The following is a 23,214-nucleotide window of genomic DNA, read 5'->3' on the forward strand; positions in this document are numbered from 1 at the left end:
GAAAAACTAGTGTCCTCGATCAATCAGCGGTATTTACTGAGCGCTTGCTGTTTGCAGAGCACTATGCTAAGTGCCTTCTTTCCCCTTCCCGAACACACCGCAGCTGGGTTTTGGTCCGGCCCAGAAGAGGATCGGAAGTTCGGGGCCGGAAATCAAAGGCACGGAGGGAAAGCGGGATGCCACCCGAGGGCCATGGGGGACACCCTGGGGGTCGAGCCGGCTCCAGGGTAGGGGCGGAAGGTAGCTGAGGCCCAGAGAAGTGAAGCGGCTTTCCCAAGGCCACACAGCAGACAAGCTGCGGAGCCGGGATTAGAAGAAGCCATGACCTTCTGACACCCAGGCCTGTGCTCTATCAACTCCGCCATGTCGCTTCTCCCAAAAAATAGACCTGCCCCATGCCATCTCAGCCACTGGCTTAATGTAGGTATGACCCAGGCCATCCATGGAAGGGACCAAATGAGAGCATCCTCCACATTCCCTTCCCCCTCCCACCTCCTCCCCGAGGCCTTTCTCTTACACCCCAACTCCCACTTAGACGGATCTGAAGGGGGGCTGATTCATCTGGGCCTTGGGTGGCGATGAAGGCAGGTTCCCCCAGGATGACTTTGAAGTGGCCTTCTGAAAAAGATAGGATCGCTTTGGCACCTCTGGGGGAGGAGCCTGGAGATTGGAAAGGATTTAGTGGTTTTTCCCACCTTCCTGGTGCCCCTGGGTTCGAAACAGGGGCGTGGGCAGTGGATCTCTTGGCCTGGCAAGGGTGAGGTTGGCTTGCCAGTGGTTTTCGGGATTCCCGGACCTTTGCCAGCTGTTACAAACCACTCCTCCAAAGTTCTCTGTCTCCCATAGCGAGGCGTCTCCCAGAGCAGCTGAGACTCCCAGATAAGGAACCAAAGTATCTTCAGGGAAGGAGTGTGGCCTAATGGATAGAGCGTGGGCCTAGGAGTCAGAAGTACCTGGGTCCGCCACAAGTCTCCTGTGGGACCTTGGGCAAGTCACTTCATTTCCCTGGGCCTCAGTTCCCTCATCTGGAAAATAGGTGTGAACACTGGGACCCCCATGTGGACTAAGCCCCCCTTTTCCTCAGCTCCCTCTCCCCCGGCCCTGCATCGCCCCGATTTGCTCCCTTTGCTCTACCCCCCCCTGCTGTCCCACAGCACCTTGTATATATGTACATATCTACATATGAAGCAGCGTGGCTCAGTGGAAAGAGCACGGGCTTGGGAGTTAGAGGTCATGGGTTCGAATCTTTGCTCTGCCACTGATCAGCTGTGTGACTGTGGGCAAGTCACTTAACTTCTCTGTGCCTCAGTTACCTCATCTGTAAAATGGGGATTAAGACTGTGAGCCCCACGTGGGGACAACCTGATTCCCCTGTGTCTACCCCAGGGCTTAGAACAGTGCTCTGCACGTAGTAAGCGCTTAACAAATACCAACATTGATATCTGTAATTCTATTTATATTATTGTCTGTTTACTTGTTTCGATGTGTATATACATATCTATAATTTTATTTATTTATATTGATGCTATTGATGCCTGTTTACTTGTTTTGATGTGTTAATACATATCTATAATTCTATTTATATTGATACTATTGATGCCTGTTTATTTGTTTTGATGTCTGTCTCCCCCCTTCTAGACTGAGAGCCCATTGTGGGCAGGGATTGTCTTTGTTGCTGAATAGTACTTTCCAAGCACTTAGTACAGTGCTCAGCACACAATAAGCGCTCAATAAATACGATTGAAAGAGTGAATTAGCTTGGATCTATCCCAGAGCTTAGTGTCACGCCTGGCACAGGTACATAATAAGCGCTTAACAAATACCGATGAATAAAAAAGCCTCCCTTGAGTTGAGATTGCAGAGAGGTATTTGAACTTGGACTTGTAGTTGTTAATAAACACATCCCTCTAAGACTTTGGAAGAACAGGGAAGGGAAGTATGCAGTGATATGTGTGTCTCCTTCCCTTTGCCTCTCAGTCTCCCCTCCCTTTCCTTCCTCAGAGTTTCATTTCTTTCTTGTGTCCAGGAAGCGGAGATTTGATAATGTGGGACTCTCGATTTTGGTACCCGGCGTGGAAATCATTACAAGATCCTTCCGTTCGGAACCAGCTAGCTTGCCTTCTCTGAAGGTGAAACTGGGCTCCGCCCCAGGAAACCCTGCCAAGTGAATTTGGAGTGGAGAGGCGGAAAGCAGACATGGCTTGCTGGGTTTCCTCATTAGTCAATGGGAGATTCGCCCTCCGTTCTCCCTCCCCCTTGTGGGGTAGGGCCTGTGTCTCCGACCTGGTGGTTATTATTATTTTTAAATGGTTTTTATTAAGCATCTACTATGCGCCAGGCACTGTACTGAGTGCTGGGGCGGATACAAGCTAATCAGGTTGGACACAGTCCTTGTCCCGCATGGGGCTCACACTCTTAATCCCCATTCTACAGATGAGGTAACTGAGGCCCCCCTAGAAGTAAAGTGACTTGGCCAAGGTCACACAGCAGACAAGTGGGAGAGTCGGAATTAGAACCCAGACATGCTTCTGCCTACTGAAGCAAAAGTATGCTGCCAGAAGCAGCATGGCGTAGTGGATAAAGCATAGGCCTGGGAGTCGGAAGGTCATAGGTTCTATCCCCAGCTCCATCACTTCTCTGCTGTGTGACCTTGGGCAAGTCATTTCACTTCCTCTGTGCCTCAGTTACCTCATATGTAAAACGGGGATTGAGACTCTTAGGCCCACGTGGGACAGTGTCCAACCTGATTTGATTGTATCCACCCCAGCTCTTAGTATGGTGCCTGGCACATAGTAAGCGCTGAACAAATGCCATAATTATTATTATTGTATCCACTCCAGTGCTCAGGATAGGATTTGGCACATACTAAGCACCTAACAGATACCACATGGATTATTATCCCTGCATGTTGGTCAGTCTTGGGTGTTTGAAAAAGCTTTCCTGCCCTCTTCCCCTGGTTGAGTGTAAAATCTCCATCCACCTCCCCTCCTCTACCCTCTCCTCCCCCTCTTCTGTTTTCCTCTCTCTCCCTTCATCCCCCATTGCTGAGGTCACTGTGTGGCTGTTTCAGACTGATAAGCCGGAGTTTGGAGATCTCTGACTCCTGGGGGCTGGGAGGACTTGATAAGGCAGCTTCCTCCCTTTAGAGACCCTCAGGCAGACCTCAGTACTCAGATTGATTCTCCCCAGAACAATCCTGTTCCTCCCACTGCTGGATTTCTGGCATGATTTGGGAAGTAAAAAAAAAAATATAATAATAAGCTCTCCAGCCTAGCTCCTCCCACCCTTATATTTCTTTATTTCCCACTTTGACATTTATATTTTGCTTTTGGTCAGACTCCTGGGAAACAGAGCCATAAACCTTTCAGGGTGAGTAACCTTGCTTTTCTGAGGTTAAAACATCCCCTAAATTAATCAGTGGTCTTTATTGAGTGCTTACTGGGTGCAGAGTACCTGTACTAAGCGCTTGGGAGAGTACACTATAACAACCAACAGACATATTCCTGCCCACAAGCTCACAATCTAGAGGGGAAGACAGACATTAATATAAATAAAGAAATTACAGTTATCTACAGATGTATTCATGTGTGCTGTGGGGATGGGAGGGAGGATGAATGAAGGAGCAAGTAAGAGCGGAGTGGAAGTGAGTGGGAAAATGAGGAGCGGAGGACTTAATTAGGGAAGGCTTCTTGGAGGAGAAGCTGCAAAACTGCTTGTCCTGTGGTTGGTGCAACAGGAACCCACCTCATCAGCCCAGGGCACAGTGGCTAATAATAATTATAATAATGATAATTATGTATTAAACATTTAATATGTATCAAAAACAATTATGGTATTTGTTAAGCACTTATTATGTTGCCAGACACTGTACTAAGCACTGGGAAATGGTATTTGTTAAGCGCTTACGGTGTGCCAGGCACTGTATTAAGCGCTGGAGTGGGTACAAGCAAATTGGGTTGAACCTAGTCCCTGCCCCACATGGGGCTCACACTCTCAATCCCCATTTCACACTGGTCACTGAGGCCCAGAGAAGTGAAGTGACTTGCCCAGGGACACACAGCAGTCATGTGACGGAGCCAGGATTAGAAGCCATGACCTTCTGACTCCCAGGCCCGTGTTCTTCCTGACTATGCCATGCTGCTTCCCCATGGTGGCTCAGGAATTGACACTTGGGATGCCAGGAGCCCCAGCCTGGGCCCAGAGGAGCAGGTCAGAGTCCCCACCAGGGACTCTGGCACCCCAGCTGGGGTCACGGGCCCCAGGGAGGAGAGCAGAGTGGGCTGAAGGAAGGCTTACTGCAATAATAATAATGGCATTTGTTAAGCACCTACTATGTGCAAAGCACTGTTCTAAGCGCCGCGGAAGATACATGATCAGATTGTCCCACGTGGGGCTCACAGACTTAATCCACATTTTACAGATGGGGTAACTGAGGCACAGAGAAGTTAAGTGACATGCCCAAAGTCACACAGCTGAGAAGTAGCTGAGCCGGAATTTGAACCTGTGACCTCTGACTCCCAACCCCATGTTCTTTCCCCTGAGCCACGTTGCAAGGAAAGAGGACCTACAACTTGAGATTTCTTGGCTGTGTTTGAGCAGTGGAGAAATGTGCTCCACCAGAAAAATCCAGTCTGAAGGCAAATTCAGTGGTCAAGTGGTAGAGCCCAGGCTGGGAAGTCAGGAGGAAGTGGATTCTAATCCTGACTTTGCCAGTCATCTCCTGCTGGATGACCTGGGGCAAGTTACTTCTCTGGGCCTTAGTTACCTACTCTGTAAAATGGGGAATAAGAATGTGAGCCCTTTGTAGGACATGGACTGTGGCCAACCTGATTAGCTTGTATCTAGCCCAGGACTTAGTTTTAGTGTCCCTAGCATATAGTAAGTGCTTAACAAATACCATAAAAAAAAAAGTCAAGTGACTTGCCTAAGGTCATACGGCAGACGAGTGGCAGAGCTGGGATTGGAACCCAGGTCCATCCTGCGAGTGACGGTTTCTGAAGCGAGGCTGTGGGTGAGAAGGTCTCGCAGGGTGGTGTTCTCGGAGGTGGCTAGCTCTTGATGACTTTGGGCGAAATCTCTGCTTTTAAAACAAATAAGCTCAGACCTGGCCTGGCTTCGCCAGCCTGTCCAGAGAAGATCTTGGATTTTGCAACCACAGATGGATCTCCATCCCTTTTCCTGGAACAGAAGGACAACACCTCTTTTCCCCTTCCAGATCCCGGACCACCCGCCCTCATTCATTCATTCAGTTGTATTTATCGAACGCTTACTGTGTGAAGATCACTGTACTAAGCGCTTGGGAGAGTGCAATATAACAATAAACAGACACATTCCCTGCCCACAATGAGCTTACAGTCTAGAGGGGGAGACAGACATTAATATAAATAAATAAATTACAGATCTGGACGTAAGCCCTGCGGGGCTGGGATGGGGGAAGAATAAAGGGAGCAAGACAAGGTGATGCAGAAGGGAGAGGAAGGGGAAAGGAGGGGCTTAGTGAGGGAAGGCCTCCTGGAGGAGATGTGCCATTAATGAGGGTTTGAATGGGGAGAGAGTCATTCTTTTGCTCCAGTTTCCTCAGTGGGCCCCCGTCCTTCCCAGGAAAAAATTCAAACTTGGCTCTCGCCCTCGGCCCGCCCTCAGAATCCTCCCCACCCCGGCTCAGCCAGCTGTCCACCCACCCACCCACCCAGTCCTCTTCCCCCAGAATCTCTCCACTCTGCTCTCCTCTGTCCCACCCACATTTCCCCTCCAGACTTCCCGCTTCCTCTCCCTAGCCAGTCTTGTGGCTGCTACGCGCCTGGGTCTTTGGGACCCTTCCCGGTCCTTCCTTCTCGCAAAGCTCATGGGATCTGGGGGCTGCATCCTTCCTACATATGTCTGCCTCTCCCTCCTGGGAAAGGAATGCTGGGCGAGCCTTTGTAGAAGCAGCGTGGCATAGTGGAAAGAGCACTGGCCTGGGGGGCAGTAGTTCATGGGCTGTATTCCCGGCTTTGCCACTTGTCTGCTGTGTGACCTTAGGCAAGGCACGGCACTTCTCTGGGCCTCATTTACCTCATCTGTCAAATGGGGATTGAGACTGTGAGCCCCATGTGGCACAGACACTGTGTCCAATCCCATTTCCTTGTATCCCTCCCAGTGTAGTATGGTACCTGACACATATTAAGAGCTTAATAAATACCATTATTACTATTACTAATAATAAACTCTTCAGAGTAGGATTCCAGGCGGACTGCTGCTTCTCTTTTGGCAAGAGGCTGATCTCTGGACAGGCTACACTGACCTCAGGGAGGCTGGATCCTTAATTGCTATATGAATGCTAGATGGCATGAAATTCTCTCGTTCATACTCTCTCTCTCTCTCTCTCTCTCTTGTTTTTTCCATTTTCCAAACTGTTCTCTCCCAGCTGAGACCTTATATGTCCAGATGCAGGACAGGACTTAAATTTAGACGGCAAGTTCCAGTTCCTTAAAAAGGTAGGGAGAAAAACTGCTTCCCAGACAGCCTGGGGTCTCGATTCTCGGACCGGCCGTGGGGCAAGAGGAGCGTTTTATCTGCAAATACGGGACCCCTGCTCCCCTTGCCCTCCCCCTGCTCCAGCTCCCACCAGAGCTAATTGACCCTCCCCACTGGCTCAAGGACTCTGAGGAATGAAGGGGTTGGGGCGGGGCGGGGGTGGAGAGGGTGGTCACGGTCCTATGAGGAAGGGCCATCCCTCTAGGCCTCAAGCAGAAACTTTTTTATTTATCTCTTATTATCTCTTCCCTTCACTCACCCCAACTCACACACTTTGTTCCTCTCAAACCAACCTAGTTACTGTGCCTCAATCAACGGTATTAATTTATGTAACTAATTTAAGGTCTGCCTCCTCTGCTAGATTTCAGCTTTTTGAGGGCGGGTAGAGTGTCTACCATCTCTATTGGACTCTCCCAAGTCCAGTGAAGCGGCATGGCCTAGTGAATAGAGCACGGGCCTGGGAGTCAGAAGGATCTGGGTTCTAATCCTGGCTCCTCCATTTGTCTGCTATGTGAAAGTCACTTCGCTTCTTTGTGCTTCAGTTTCCTCATCTATAAAATGCGGGTTCAGACTGTGAGCCCCAGGTGGGACAGGGACTGTGTTCAGCCTGATTAGCCTATTTCCACCCCAGCATTTAAAACAGTGCTTGACATGAAACGCCTAAATACTGTTAGTGTCATTAGTGCTTTGCACAGTGTAATGATTCCATAAAGGTGATTGACTGATTGATTCATTGATTGGACAACTAGATAAGAGGAGGAAGCATAATTTATGGAATTACTGGTTGTGGCAGGCTTCAGACACAGCAAAGTGGTTCATGAGAAATCCGGCTCCCGGCGGCCACAGCAACAGAGAGTTTCTTTTAACTGTTCTCTGCTTTCAATCAATGGTAAAAATAATAACTATGGTACTTGTTAAGCGCTTAACAAGCATTGTTCTAAGCGCTGGGGTAGATTTGATCTAATCAGGTTGCACACAATCCCTGTCCCACATGGTGCTCACACTCTCAATCCCCATTTTATAGATGAGATAGCGGAGGCCCAGAGAAGTTAAGAGGCTTGTCCAAGGTCATAAAGCAGGCAATTGCTAGAGCCTGGATTAGAACCCAGGTCCTTCTGACTCCCAGGCCCTCACTCTCTCCACTCAGCTGCACTGCTTCTTTAGTAAATGATATTTACTAAGTGCTTACTGTATGCGGTAGAGCCAGGATTAGAACCCAGGTCCTTCTGACTCCCAGGCCTGTGCGCTCTCCACTGAGCCACTCTGCTTCTTTAGGTAAATGGTGTTTACTAAGTGCTTGCTGTGTGCAGAATCTTGCTCTAGGTGCTTGGGAGAGGACAGTAGAGTTGCTAGCCATGATCCCTGCCCTCAAGGAATTTCTAACCTGAGGAGATAGAGATGCCCAACCGGAGGCTCCAGCCCACTGCCCTAAGATTAAGAATCTCATGCCCTCCTGACTGGGCTAGAGGAGCCACTAAATGGCTAGGGTTAGATGCTGAACCAAGTGCTCGGGTAGATTCAAGCAAATCAGGCTGGACACAGTTCATGTCCCATGTGCTTACTATGCACTTACTATGTGCTAAGCACTGTCCTAAGTACCGGGGATAGATACATTCAATCAGTTTGGACACAGTCCCCATCCTACATGGGGTTCAGCAGACAGGCAGCGGAACCAGCATTAGAACCCAGGTCCTTTTGACTCCCAGGCCTGTGATCTTTCCACTAGGCCATGCTGCTTCTCTGAGAGCTTACTGTGTGCAGAGCACTGTACTAAGCACTTGGAAGAGTACCCTACAACAGAGTTGGTGGACACATTCCCTGCCCACAGTGACAGAGACCTCTCTGTCTGCTATTTTTATTTTAATGACCAGGCTCCATCCCAGGCTTGCTGGGCCCTGGGAGGAGAACTCAGAAATGGCTCTAGAGCAATGGAGGAGGCCAGAGATTCTTCCCTCACACATACTCCTCAGGGACACACTCTAGGTTCTGTGGATTTCCAGAAAAAGTTCCCTATAATAACAATAATAATTATGGTATTTGTTAAGCACTGGGTCGAGCACTGTGGTAGATACAAGTTAAGCAGGTTGTCCCACATGGGGCTTACAGTCTTAATCCCCATTTTGCAGATGAGGTAACTGAGACACAGAGAAGCGAAGTAATTTGCCCAAAGTCACACAGCTGACAAGTGGTGGAGCTGGAATTAGAACCCACCACCTCTGACTCCCAAGCCCGTGCTCTTGCCACTAAGCCGCACTGCTTCTCATTCCTTTGTGTTTTTTAACTTGGGAGATGCCCGAAACGCGTGTCGGTAACTTCCAGGTCAGGAGAAGAGCAGCTGATATTCCCAAGTGCTGTCGACGTCTACTCTACTTCTGGCTGGCTCAATTTCCCGAGTTGTGAGAAAGGAAGTTGGCAGTGGGCCTGGCCATTCTTGGCCGGGTGTCCTGCCACTGGCCTGTCTGCTGCCCAGTGCAACCTAATCATCTTCATCTACCCCAGTGCGCTGGGGTACACTGTGTTTGACACCCAAATACCACAGTTATTCACTATTAGAGAAGCAGCCTAGTGGGTAGAGTACAGCTCTGGGAGTCAGAAGGAGCTAGGTTCTAATGCTGGTTCCACCCCTTGTCTGCTGTGAGATTTGGGGTGAGTCACTTCACTTCTCTGGGTATCAGTTCCTCCATCTGCAAAGCAGGAATTCTGCTTCCCTCTTTATGGGAAGCAGCATGGCCTAGTGGATGGAGCACAGACCTGGGTGTCAGAAGGACCTGGGTTCAAATCCTGGATCTGCCAATTGCCCGCTTTATGACCGTGGCCAATTGCTTAACTTCTCAGTGCCTCTGTTTCCTAGATTGTAAAATAGGGACCGTTCTCCCTTCTGCTTAGACTCTGAACCCCTTGTGGGAAAGGGATTGTGTCTAACCTAATTAACAGGTTAACAGGAACCTATCCCAGCACAGTGTTTGAGATAGGACAGTGGTAAATGCTTAATACAGTGCTCTGCCCGCAGTAAGTGCTCAATAAATATGATTGAATGAATGAGACATAGTATAGACATAGAACAGTGTTTGACACATAGTAAGCGCTTAACAGATGCCATTAAAATTATTACTGTTGTTGTTATTATTGGGTTAGAGAGGCACGGGCCTGGCTGGAAACAGTCCAAAGGGAAGGGTGGTGAATCGTGGTTTTGTTTTATCTTTCCTGACCCAAGAATTCGGGCCGTGGGGCAGTGGCCCTGACGTGGCATCTCCAACCCATATTTCTTTCTGCCACTCTGGCCTGGGCAGGAGGTGAGCACTCCTCTGCTAAAAGTTGGCACTCTACTTTGCTTTTTACTCTAAATCACTCAGAAATAGAACCATCTGATTGTTTGAAGATCCCCGGTTTCTGTTTGTCTGGGTGTGAGCAACTATCCCGGCTTCTGAGTGCCTTAAGGTCAGGTTTCAGTGTTTCACCAAATGTGCCGAGAAGCTGGTGCCAAGAATTAATTCAATCATATTTATTGAGCGCTTACTGTGTGCAGAGCACTGTACTGTCTCAAACAGGACAAAAATTGGAAAGTGCAATTCGACTCATAATAATAATAATGGTATTTCATTCAGTCGTATTTTTTGAGAGCTTACTGTGTGCTCAGAACTATGCTAAGCTCTTGGGCGAGTACAATATAAAAGTAAACAGACATCTGTTAAGCTCTCGCTCTGTGTATAGCACTGGGGAAGAGACATGATAATCGTCAGACACAGTTCCTGTCCCACACAGAAATTATATAAGTGAACTCTTAGATTCTTCCTAAACAAGCAGGTTTATTTGCCCAAGTTCTGCGTAGTGGAAACACCGGCAAATTCACGAAAGCTTCTCTCCTCCTCCCCTCCGCCTCTCTTCCTCACCCCTCCAAGATAGTCAGTCATTGTAGAATCAAGGCTCGGGTGACTCTCTGGGTTTTGATCCAAGAGGCAATTTCTGTCTGCGGCATCCCTGAAGAAGGGAAGCAGTATGGTCTAGTGGAAAGACCATGGGTCTAGGAGTCAGAGGACCTGGGTTCTTAACCCCCCATCCCCTCGATTTCCGGCTGCGTGACCTTGGCCAAGTCACTTAACTCCTCTTCTGTATGATGGCGATTCAATATCTGATCACCTTCCTACTTAGAATTTGAGCCGCATGTTATCGCGGGGACTACACCCTGCCTGATTATCCAGAATCTACCCCAGTGCTTATGAGAACTTTGTCTGATTTCTGTTTGAAACTTCTATTGAGGACTTTTTCCATCTGACCCTGCTGAACTTGAAACAGTTGTACCACAAGGTGGGTGTCGTTATTTGATGTGTTGCCACTCCAGTTGCTCATTTAAATGGTTTTCCCTAACACTGGTTGGCTGCCTTGGTTTACATCATTTACATCGTTTACTGGGTCGTTTACATCGACCCAGTTAGTTTGAAATTTCCATCCCAATCATTTAGAAACAGGAACCCGGAGGCAGGTGGTCAGGTGGGGCGATTTGGGCTCCCAGATTTTCGTCCTCAAGCATTGCCTTTAGAAAAAGCGTGATCTCCTTGCCCTCTGAGAGGATCGGCCTCTGTTGTGACAGAGGGAGACGTTTCAATTTCTGGAAGCAGCATTCTCTGGGGACTTCCTAGGGCTAGTGGGGCCATGGGTCACTGTGCCAGGGCCACCAGAGGCAGAATGCCCACCCCCCTCCCCACCTGGCTTTGAACGATTCCTTTGGCCCAGATTCTCACCAGTCATCGAGCTGACTGACGAAGCTGAACAGGAAGATTCTGGGAGTAGTCCTTCCCCTTGGGAATTGCTGATAATAGTAATAATGATGATAATAATAACTGGGAAGTGCTTATTATGTGCCAAGTAGTGAACTAAATGCTGGGAGAGATGCAAGATAATCAGGTTGGACACAGTCCCTGCCCCACATAGGGCTCCTGGTCTAAGAGAGAGGAGAAACAGGTATTCATTCCACCCTAATTTGATAGATGAGGAACCCGAGGCCCAGAGAAGTGAAGTGATTTGCCCAAGGTCACGCAGCAGGCAGGTGGCAGAGCTGGGGTTAAACCTTGGCCGTGGCTCCTTCCACTAGGCCACACTGCTTCTCCACTCAGAGAGTTGAAACCTGGTCAGGTTTTTCAGCTGCCACTAGTCATTAGGGGCGATAAACGTGAAAAACGTCATTATCATCATCAGTGTGGCTCCTTCCACTAGGCCACACTGCTTCTCCACTCAGAGAGTTGAAACCTGGTCAGGTTTTTCAGCTGCCACTAGTCATTAGGGGCGATAAACGTGAAAAACGTCATTATCATCATCAGTGGTATTTATGGAGCTCTTACTGAGTGCCAAACGTTGTCATAAGCGCTCAGTAGAATATAGTATAACAGTTGGTAGACACGCTTCCTGCCCACTTGGAGCTTACTAGAAATGTGTTCTATTAATATAAATAAACGAATGATGGATATGTTTGTAAGTGCTGTGGGGCTGAGGGTGGGGTCAATAAAGAAGCAGCATGGGATAGTGGGTAGAGCACAGGCCTGGGAGTCAGAAGTTCATGGGTTCTAATCCTGGCTCTGCCGTTTATCTGCTCTGTGACCTTGGACAAGTCACTTCACTTCTCTGGACCTCAGGGACCTCATCTGTAAAATGGGTCTTGAAACTGTGAGCCCCACATGGGACGGTGTCCAGCTCCGACCCAAGCTCTGTGCTTGTATTCACTGTAGCGGTTAGTACAGTGCCTGGTCCATAGTAAGCGTTTAACAAATACCATCATCATTATTATTAAAGGGTGCAAATCCTAGTATATTGTTAAGGTAATTAATTTTTGACAAGGGGAACAGAACCATTTTTTTTAAATTGGCAGAAAGCATGAAGCCAGCATTGCTGGTTTACTTTAGGAAGCAGTGTGGCCTGCTGGATAGGGCATGGGCCTGAGAATCAAGAAGAACCTGGGTTCTATTCTCTTCTCTGCCTCAGTTACTTCATTTGTAAACCAGGAATTAAGACTGTAAGCCCGGTGTGGGCAGGGATTGTCTCTCTTTATTGCTGAATTTTATTTTCCAAGCACTGAGAGCAGGGCATTCCGGGAGAGATGTGTCCTTGGTGTCGCTATGGGTTGGAAACGACTCGACTGCATGAGACAAGTACAGTGCTCTGCACACAGTAAGTGCTCAGTAAATACGATTGAACGAATGAATGAATCTGAGCCTCATGTTGGGCATGGGCCATGTCCCACATGATTAGCTTGTATCTACCCTAGTTTAGTACAGCGCCTGGCACTTAGTAAGAGCTTCTCAAAAAACAAATAAAATGAACATGCTGCAGTGGAGCGATGAGGAAGCAGGTAAAGGTCACGAAGGCATACCTCTAAAAGAATTGTCACATGTCTCTGCATCAGGCCAGGTCGGCACCAATCAATCAGTGATACCTATTGAGCACTTACTGTGTGCAGAGCCCTGTACTAAGCGCTTGACAGAGTTCAAATATGACGAAGTTCAGTCTATCATTCAATCTTATTTATTGAGTGCTTATTGTGCGCAGAGCAATGTACTAAGCGTTTGACAGAGCACAATACGACAGAGTTCAATCATGTTTATTGAGAACTTACTGAATGCAGAGCACTATACTAAGTGCTTGACAGAGTCCAGTAGGACAGAGTTCATTCAATCATATTTATTGAGCACTTTCTCTGTGTGAAGCACTGTACTAAGCACTTGGACAGAGTTCAGTATGACAGAGTTCCTTCTATCATTCAATCACATTTATTTAGTAATTACTGTGGGCAGAACACTGTTCTAAGCACTTGACAGAGTACATTACGACAGAGTTCATTCAATCAATCAATCGTATTGAGCGCTTACTGAGTGTAGAACACTGTACTGAGCGCTTGGGAGAGCACAGTACAACAATAAACAGACACACTCCCTGCCCACAGTGAGCTTACAGTCTAGAAGGGATCCACAGATCCATCAACCAGTAGTATTTATTGAGCATGCAGAGCACTGAACTAAGCACTTGGGAAAGTAAAATAGAATTAGTAAACATAATCCTTGTTCTCAAGGAGCTTGCAATCAAGAGGAGACAGATGCTAAAATCCATTAATCAGTAACCAACCCAAGGGATTTCCCAAGTGCCTTCTGTGTGCCGAGTAATAATAATGAAGGTATTTGTTAGGCTCTTACTATGTGCCAAGCACCGTTCTAAGCACTGGGGGAGATTCAAGGTAATCAGGTTGTTCCACTTGGTGTTCAGAGTCTTAACCCCCATTTTACAGATGAGGTCACTGAAGCAACGAGAAACGAAGTGACTTGCCCGAAGTCACATAGCCGACAAGTGGCGGAGTCAGAATTAGAACCCACGACCTCTGACTCCCAAGCCCTGGCTCTTGCCACTAAGTCACCCTGCTTCTCTATACTATATTAAGGGCTTTGGGAGGCTAAAGTACAAATAGATTAGACTGTGAGCCCGTCATTGGGCAGAGATTGTCTCTATCTGTTGCCGAATTGTACATTGTACGGCTCTGCACACAGTAAGGGTTCAGTAAATACTATTGAATGAATGAATGAATGAACTGGTGGACCTCCATCCCTGCCTTTGAGGAGCTTTTAGTCTAGCTGGCTTTGAATCCTCGCCCAGCATTCTTTTTTTGAAATGGTAACTGTTAAGAACTTACTATATGCCAGGCATTGTATTAAGCGCTGAAGGCATTGTACTAAGCACGGGCACTGTACTAAGCGCTGGTCCAAACTGCATGGACCACAGACACCATCCCCAGCCCCGCCCCCCACCTTCTCTCCTTCCAACTCTGAGTCCACCTGGCATTAACTTTCCCAAACGGCCCCCGTGCCCAGCAGCGAGTAGGTAATTCCCAACGGGGACAGTCGGGTTTGGGGGCTGAATTCTGCCAGGTACGAGGTGGTCCGGCTCCCAATCGAATCTCAGTCACCCTGGGGGGACCACTGAGTGAGGGGTGTCCCGCAGGCTGGGCCGTTAGACCATGAACCCCATGTGGGACAGGGACTGTTGATTTTGTGTCTATTTCAGCGCCTGGCACAGAGTTATGTCTCTGACTTGCTGAGAGCAGAGGGTTGAGCCAGCTTAGAGGTAGAAGAAAAATATAGATTTCTTTTTTTAAATTGTATTTGTTAAGCACTTACTATGTGTCGGGCCCTGTCCTAAGCACTAGGGTAGAGATGAGCTACTTAGGTTGGACACAGTCCATGTCCCACATGGGGTTTACAGTATTAATCCCCTTTTTGCAGATGAGGTAACTGAGGCACAGAAGAGAGAAGTGGCTTGCCCACGGTCATGCAGCAGACAAGTGGCGGAGCCAGGATTAGAACCTGGGTCCTTCTGATTCCCAGGCCTCGGCTGTATCCACTAGACTACGCTGCTTCTCTAGGCTCCCCTCTCCAGTAGGGAACCTGGAACTTAGCACCCAGCGTATGCTACAGTTGTTATTATCATCATTATTATTATTATCGATTGCCAATTTTGAGACCTGAAAGTCCCTCCTCCATATACCCCAGTCCACCATTCTTCCCCACCTTCAAAGTCTTATAAAGGTTGTATCTCTTCTGAGATGCTTTCCCCAGTCCTCTCTCCCTGCTGCGTCGTCTATGCAGTTGGATCTGTACCAACTGAGCACTTAATATTCACCCCACCCTCAGCCCCACAGCACTTATGTACAAATACATGACAGATTGATTTATTTTAACGTCTGTCTCCCCCTCTAAGCTATAAGCTTCTTGTGGGCAGGGAACGTGTCTACCAGTTCCATTGTATTGTACTCTTCATAATAGCAATGATAATTCTGGTATTTGTTAAGCGCTTACTCTTCCTAGCACTCAGTTCAGCTCTCTACCCTCAGTAAGCGCTCAGTAAATACAACTGAATGATTGCTAGGCCTACTCCCTGCCCCTCACGGTCTTGACAATTTAGGGGAACCCTACAAACTTGCATATTCTTGTGGATCCAGAACTAAATGTCCCTTTCTCAAGAAGCAGCGTGGCCTAGTGGAAAGAGCCCGGACCTGGGAGTCAGAGGACCTGGGTTTTAATCCTGATTCTGTCACTTGCCTGCTGTATGTGACCTTAGGAAAGATCCCTTAACTTTTCTGGGCCTCAGTTTCCTCCTCTGTAAAAAGGGGATTCTACTCATGGTCTCCCTCCTTCTTAGAATGAGAGTCCCATGTGGAACAGGAACTGTTTCTGACCTGTTTAACTCGTAGCTACCCCAGTGCCTTATACATTACTTAATAATAATAATGATTGTATTTGTTAAACACTATGCGCCAAGTAATGTTCTAAGCGCTGGGGTAATTACAAGGTAATTTGTTTGTTCCACGTGGGGCTCACAGTCTCCATCCCCATTTTACAGATGTGGTAACTGAGGCACAGAGAAGTTAAGTTGCTTGCTCAAGATCACACAGCAGACAAGTGGCAGAGGTGGGATTAGAACCCACGTCCTCTGACTCCCAAGCCCGTGCTCTTCCCACTAAGCCATGCTGCTTCTCTCCTTGACGTGTAGTAAGTGCTTAACAAATACATTATTCTTATTATTGTTATCATTCACTCTAGGAAAGGACTTCCAGGTCAGTAGTGAATGGCAGTAGCTAGAATGAGGCCTATGTCGGGTCTCCAAGGAAAAGCCCACACAACGTTCAGTGCTTCAGGTGGTCTGGACTCCGTTTCTCGGGGAGTGGGGGCGATGAGGAGGTCTTGCTTGGCGCCCTGCGCTTCCGGGCCAAATCTGTGCGTTGCCGATGGAGATTCGAGTCATTCTCTCCAATCGCGAAGAAGGAGTCGGAAGCTAAAATGTTGGTTTCCCTTGTGTCTGTCCTCGGAGGGTTTTGAAGTCCTCTGAATCGTGCATGAGGGTGTGTTTTTGTTTAACAGGGTGGGGAGGCTTTAGTCTGCGGTTGGGAGCCAGAGCGTTTTGATCCCAGTGTGGGAACCTTGAATCGGTCCTGGTAAATGCTGAATTGAAGAATTTCCCTGTGGGTTGTGGGGTTGTGGGGGGATGGGTGTTTGTGTGTGCGTGTGTGTGTGTGTTGTGCTGTGACGTTTATAGGCCTGGATCAGGATGGGCTGACATGAAGCTAACTTGGCTGGGCTCAGACTAGCTCTGGGGGTGTGTTGGGGGGAATGTGTGAAGGAAGGGGGGATGTGGGGTGTGGGGGGAGAGAGAGTGTGTATGTGTCTGTGTAGAGTGGCTCAGTGGAAAGAGCACGGGCTTGGGAGTCAGAGGTCATGGGTTCAAATCCCGGCTCTGCCACCTGTCAGCTGGGTGACTATGGGCAAGTCACTTAACTTTTCTGTGCCTCAGTTACCTCATCTGTAAAATGGGGATTAAGATTGTGAGCCTCACATGGGACAACCTGATTACCCTGTATCTACCCCAGCGCTTAGAACAGTGCTCTGCACATAGTAAGTGCTTAACAAATACCAACATTATTATGGGCTTGGGTCAGGTTGGGCTGACAGGTAGCTAAACTAGCTGGACTGAGACTGGCTCTGGGTATGTGGGAGGGTGTGTTTGTGTGTGTATATTTGTATGGGTATGGGTGGGTGTCATGGTGGGCCCAGACCTAGGCATGGATCAGGTTGGCCCGACAGGAAGCTAAACTGTCTGGGCTCCAGCTGACTTTGGGCGACTTCCATTTTGGGAAGGGGATGAGGGGGTCGTGGTGTGTTGCAGGGGCTTTTCTGAGTAGGAGCTGCTTTGCCCCCAGGGGTGGCAGGGTCTGGGTGTATCGCTAGGACGGGCCCTTCCCCAAGCCCTGCCTGCACCATGGGGCCACCTGGGCCCACAGCTGGGCCCCCCTGGCCACATCTGGACCCGTGCCTCGAGCCCTGGGACCGGCTTAATGGGACCAGCTGGGGCTGGGATCAGTGTGGGCTCGATTGGGACCTCAACCTCCTCCAGTGTGTGCAGTTTGTGTTTGTGTGTATGTGTGAGAGAGAGATTAGCAGGGATTGTGTCGACTAATTCTGTTGTCTTGTACTCTCCCAAGCACTTAATACACTGCTCTGCACACAGTAAGCACTGATTAAATACCCCCAATAGTAATAATAATAATGATAATTATGGTATTTATTAAGCGTTTACTATGTGACAGGCTGGGGTGGTTGCAAGCAAATCAGGTTGGAGACAGTCCCTGTCCTACAGGGGGCTCACAGTCTTAATCTCCATTTTACAGTTGAGGTGACTGAGGCCCAGAGAAGTGAAGTGACTTGCCCAAGGCCACATAGACAACTGGCAGAGCCAGGATTAGAATCCCAGGCCTGTGCTCTATCCACTACACCATGCTTAAGTGCTTAGGACAGTGTCCTGCATTCATTCAATAGTATTTATTGAGCGCGTACTATGTGCAGAGCACTGTACTAAGAACTTGGAATGTAAATACATCTTGGAATGTACAATCCTGCACATAGTAAGCACTCAAGAAATACTAGTGATTGTGTGTGTGTTTGTGTGTGTGTGTGTGTGATTGGCAGGGATTGTATCTGCTAATTCTGTTGTATTGTACTCTCCTAAGCACTTAGTACACTGCTCTGCACACAGAAAGTGCTCCAAAAATACCCCTGATTGATTGGTTCTGTGTTGATGGGTGAGATTGACAGGGAACTACCTTGTCTGCTAATTCTGTTGTATTTTATTCTCCCAAGCACTTAGTACAATGGATTGATTCACGTGTAGCCCACTCTAAGCCCTAATTCTCCAGAGATGCAACATCCCCCATCCACCTCCATTCCTGTCAGCCTAATTCATCCGTGGCTAACTGGAAAGAGAAGCCCCCCTCTGCATGGGTGACTTCCCTGCTGCTGCAGCCCATGGCTTAGCCCAAAGCCTTTCCATCCGCCCATCCATCCGTCAGTGGTATTTATTGAGCACTTACTCTGTGCCAAGCCCTGTTCTAAGCGCTCGGGCGAGAGCAATAGAAGAGACACATTCCCTGTCCACCAGGAGCTTACAGTGTAGAGGGGTCTCTAGAATGGGAGCCCCATGTGGGTCAGGGACTGTGTCCAACGTGATTAAGTCGTAGCTACCCGAGTGCTTAGAACAGTGGTTGGCACAAAGTATGCGCTAAACAAGCACCATTATTATTACTACTATTATAAATAAAGAAATGACGACTGCAGACAATACTTTGATCGTAGCCTCCTGTGGTGCTGAAGACCAGCTTCCTGAGCGAGCACTCATGTGGAAACAGGATGGCCTAGTGGATAGAGCACGGGTCTGGGAGTCAAAAGTCATAGGTTCTAATCCCGCATCCGCCACTTATCTGCTGTGTAACCTTGCTCCAGTCACTTCACTTCTCTGGGCCTCAGTTACCTCATCTGTCAAAGGGGGATTGAGACTGTGAGCCCCACGAGGGACAGGGACTGGGTCCAACCCGATTTGCTCATATCCACCCCAGCGCTTAGAACAGTGCCCGGCACATGGTAAGTGCTTAAATATCATTATCATTATTATTATCATTTCCCCCATTCCTTGACGGGCCTCGCTGTCTCTCTGTCTGTTCGGTTAATAGTGTTCGTCCGGGCTCTGGCAACGGCAGAGTCACACGGTCTCCCTGTCTGCAGTCTAACGGGGCTGCCAAAAACTCCTCTGTTATCTCAATCCCCGCTCGGGCCTCAGCAGTACCCCTCTGACATCGGCATGTTCCAGAGAGATTTCCATTATCTGGCTTTAATGAAACCCCCGTCAGCTCTCTGGGGCTGGGAGATATGACATCACCGCCCTGAAATATGTTCCCTGCTCCGGGGTCGCAGCCGGGAAAATCTGCCGCCATTCAGCTTGCGAATGAAGCCCACAGGAGTTGGGGTTTGATATATATTTTTTTTAACAAATGTTGAATCTGTGGGATTCCTTTAGTCAATCATATTTATTGAGTGTTTACTGTGTGCAAAGCACAATATAACAACAGACACGTTCAGCATGTATGCTAAAATTGGAATGATACAGAGAAGATTAGCACGGCCTATGCGCAAGAGCAGTGCCTGGCACATAGTAAGCACTTAACAAATACCATTATTATTATTATTATTAAAGATGGCACACAAATTCGGGCAACGTTCCATGTTTTTCAGTACTTAGAACAGTGCTTGGCACATAGTAAGCACTTAAATACCATTATCATTATTATTATTAAAGATGACACAAATTCGGGGAGCGTTCCATATTTTTCAGCGCTTAGAACAGTGCTTGGCACATGGTAAGCACTTAATGAGTACCGTCATTATTATTCCCCACCCACAAAGAGCTTACAGTCTAGAGGGGAGACAGATGATAGAAATAAATTGCAGATTCGAACATAAGTGCTGAGAGCGGGCGGGGGAAGCTGCGGCCCTGGATCTTCTCCTCACCCCATAAGAATAACAATAATTACATAGTAAGTAACACACTATGTGCCAAGCACTGTTCTAAGTCCTGGGGTAATCAGGCCAGACAACATCCCTGGCCCACGTGGGCCTCAAAGTCTTAAATAGATTTAATCCACATTTTACAATGAGGAAACTGAGGCACAGAGAAGTGAAGTGACTTCCCCTAGTTGAGAGTCCACTGGGGGCAGACTCTGTCCTAGGCCTCAAAAGGCCATGGCCAAGGGCCAGCAAACCAACGGTGGTATTTATTGAGCACTTATTGTGTGCAGAACACTGTACTGAACTCCGAGGAGAGTATAATACAGTAGCATTCACAGACATGTTCCCTGCCATCAAGGAGACTACAGTCTAGTGGGGAGACAGGTTTAAAGTAAATAGATAGGGGAAGCCACAGTTTATAAAAATATACTCACAACCCACAAGGAATTGGGAAAGCAGTGAATATCAAAGATATTAAAGGGTAGACACCCAAGTGCCAGGCAATTTAGAAGGGAGGGTGAATAGGTTGGGGGAACAGGAAGGTCAAGGAAGGCTTATTTTAATTTTTATTATCATTGTAGTTGTTAAACATTTACTAGAGTCAAAGCACTCTTCTAAGTGCTGGGATAGCTAGAAGTTGGACCCAATCCTTGTCCTACCTGGGCTCAGAGTCTAAGTGAAAGAGATAATTAATTGATTATGGTACGTATTAAGCATTTACCACCTTCCATGATCGAATGATTCCAAGTCTGTCTTTGGCAAAGGGGCTTCTGAGCCACATAACCCATGCTGACAGATCCTTTTAAACTGCCTTCTTCTGTGAGGATTCTGGGGGTGCTTGGGCTGGACCTGGGGAATCTGAAATAAATAAATCAGCGACAAGGCAGTCCTCACCCAGATTCCCTTCCCAGGGTTTTCTTTTTGAAACCAGTGGTAATAATAATAACTGTGGTTATTTGTTAAGTGCTTACTACATGCCAGGCACTGTACTGAGTGGTGAGATGGATACAAACAAATGAGATTGGACACTGTCCTTGTCCTACATGGGGCCTCACACGGGGCCTTTTCCAGATGAGGTAGCAGGAGGGCCAAGGAATAATAACGATAATAATGATGGTATTTGTTAAGCGCTTACTATGTGCCAAGCACTGTTCCAAGCTCTGGACAGATACAAGGAAATCAGGTTGTCCCAAGTGGGGCTCACACTTTTAATCCCCATTTTACAGCTGAGGGAACTGAGTCCCAGAGAAATGAAGTGACTTGCCCAAGGCCATACAGCACACAAGCGCCGGAGCCCGTTGTTGGGTAGGGATTGTCTCTCTGTTGCCGGATTGTACTTTCCAAGTGCTTAGTACAGTGCACTGCACACAGTAAGCGCTCAATAAATATGATTGAATGAATGAATGAGAGCTCACCTCCAGCAGGCCTTCCCAGACTGAACCCCCTTTCCCTCTGCTCCCCCTTCCCTCCCCCTCCCCCTCTGCTCTTCCCCCTTCCCTTCCCCTCAGCACTGTGCTCATTTGAATATATTATTTATTACCCTATTTATTTTGTTATTGAGGTGTATATCTCCTTGATTCTATTTATCTTGATGTTGTCTTGTTTTGTTTTGTTTTGCTTTGCTGTCTGTCTCCCCCATTTAGACTGTGAGCCCGTCACTGGGCAGGGATTGTCCCTATTGCCGAATTGTACATTCCAAGTGCTTAGTACAGTGCTCTGCACATAACAATAATAATGTTGGTATTTGTTAAGTGCTTACTGTGTGCAGAGCACTGTTCTAAGTGCTGGGGGAGATACAGGGTAATCAGGTTGTCTCACGTGAGGGTCACAGACTTCATCCTCATTTTACAGATGAGGTAACTGAGGCCCAGAGAAGTTAATTGACTTGCTCACAGTCACACAGCTGACAAGTGGCAGAGCCAGAATTCGAACCCATGACCTCTGACTCCAAAGCCCAGGCTCTTTCCACTGACCCACGCTGCTTCTCTGGCACATAGTAAGCGCTCAGTAAATACTATTGAATGAATGAGTGAATGAATAGAAGCCATGACCTGACTCCCAGGCCCGGGTTCTAGCCACTAGGCCACGATGCTTCCCATGGGGGATGGGGGCTGCCTGGTCAACCTTTGGCTTCCAGGTTGAGCAATCTCCCATGCCGTGTTGGGAGTGGACAGCAGAGGCCACAGAGAAGGCTCCAACTAGATAAGATAACCGGAGAGGGGCTGCCCTGTGGGGAGGGGGGCTAACCTGCTGCTCTTCGCCAAGAGGAAGGGATTTGGGGGTGAATGGGGTGGAGAGAGGACCCTCAGATTGCCCCCAGGAAGCATGCAGGCCTGGCACACTTTGCGAGAGCCCAGACTGGAGGGAAGGGAATACTGTCACCTGCAGACAAAGTTGATAGTTCAAAAAATGACTGCCCGCGAAGTGGGTGATCTTTTTCGGACTCGGCAGCCGTTTATCAGATTGGCATTTCCTTCCTGAATGGGGGGAGGGGGATGGCCAGACTGTAGCAGTTTGGGATCTCCGCTCTGTGTATTGTGCTCTCCCAAGTACAGTGCTCTGTGCGCACACTAAGCACTCAATAAATCCCTATCCCACTGCAGCCTGGGCTTTGAACACGGAGAAGGAATGGGATTTGAGGGGGGGAAGCTGACACCCAGGAGCGGGGGGAATTTTAAAGCCTTTACAGTCACATGCAATAAAAATTCTGGTATTTGTTAAGCGCTTACTATGTGCCAGGCACTGTACTAAGCGCCGGGATAAAGACAAATCTGGTTGGACACAGTCCTTGTTCCACCTGGGGTCCACAGTCTCAATCCCCATTATCCAGATTCATTCATTCAATAGAATTTATTGAGCGCTTACTATGTGCAGAGCACTGTACTAAGCGCTTGGAATGTACAAATCAGCAACAGATAGAGACAGTCCCTGCCCATTGACGGGCTTACAGTCTAATCGGGGGAGACAGACAAAAACAATAAAGGGGAGGATGAGGATGGGGGAGAGGGGAAGTTGGGGGCAGAGGAATAGGGGCAGAAAGGAGGGACGGGATGGGTGAGGGCAGAGGGGGAAATGCCAGTGAAATAGGGACAGAAAAGGGGGAAATTGGGGCAGAAAAGGGGAGGATGAGGCAGGGGGAGAGGGGAAGTTGGGGGCAGAGGAATGGGATAGAGAGGGGGGAAGGGATGGGTCAGGGCAGATGGGGAAAGACTAGTGAAAGAGGGACAGAAAAGGGGAGGAAGGGGTGGATGGGGAAGGGGGAGGGGAGAAGTTGGGGGCAGAGGAACAGGGGCAGAAAGGAGGGATGGGTGAGGGCAGAGGGGGAGAGGCCAGT

At 48.3% G+C, this 23,214-nt stretch overlaps 1 protein-coding gene and 1 non-coding gene across 11 annotated transcripts in view; both read left to right on the plus strand.

Annotated features, from left to right (window-relative positions):
- Positions 1–23,214, plus strand: part of MICAL2 (microtubule associated monooxygenase, calponin and LIM domain containing 2) — a 197,449-nt gene that overhangs the window by 12,826 nt on the left and 161,409 nt on the right. For 9 of the 10 annotated variants that reach the window (XM_029059579.1, XM_029059582.1, XM_029059584.1 and 6 more), the window contains exon 2: positions 6,407–6,476. The exons of the other annotated variant lie outside the window; for it this stretch is intronic. The gene's annotated coding sequence lies outside the window, so the exon portion shown is untranslated. The remainder of the gene's footprint in view (positions 1–6,406; positions 6,477–23,214) is intronic. 10 annotated transcript variants of the gene reach the window in all.
- Positions 19,445–19,546, plus strand: LOC114810379. Its single transcript, XR_003758079.1, has one exon. It is a non-coding gene; the product is annotated as a U6 spliceosomal RNA (small nuclear RNA).

The sequence above is a fragment of the Ornithorhynchus anatinus genome, chromosome 3 (assembly GCF_004115215.2).
Source record: "Ornithorhynchus anatinus isolate Pmale09 chromosome 3, mOrnAna1.pri.v4, whole genome shotgun sequence".
In the NCBI taxonomy this organism is placed as follows: domain Eukaryota; kingdom Metazoa; phylum Chordata; class Mammalia; order Monotremata; family Ornithorhynchidae; genus Ornithorhynchus; species Ornithorhynchus anatinus.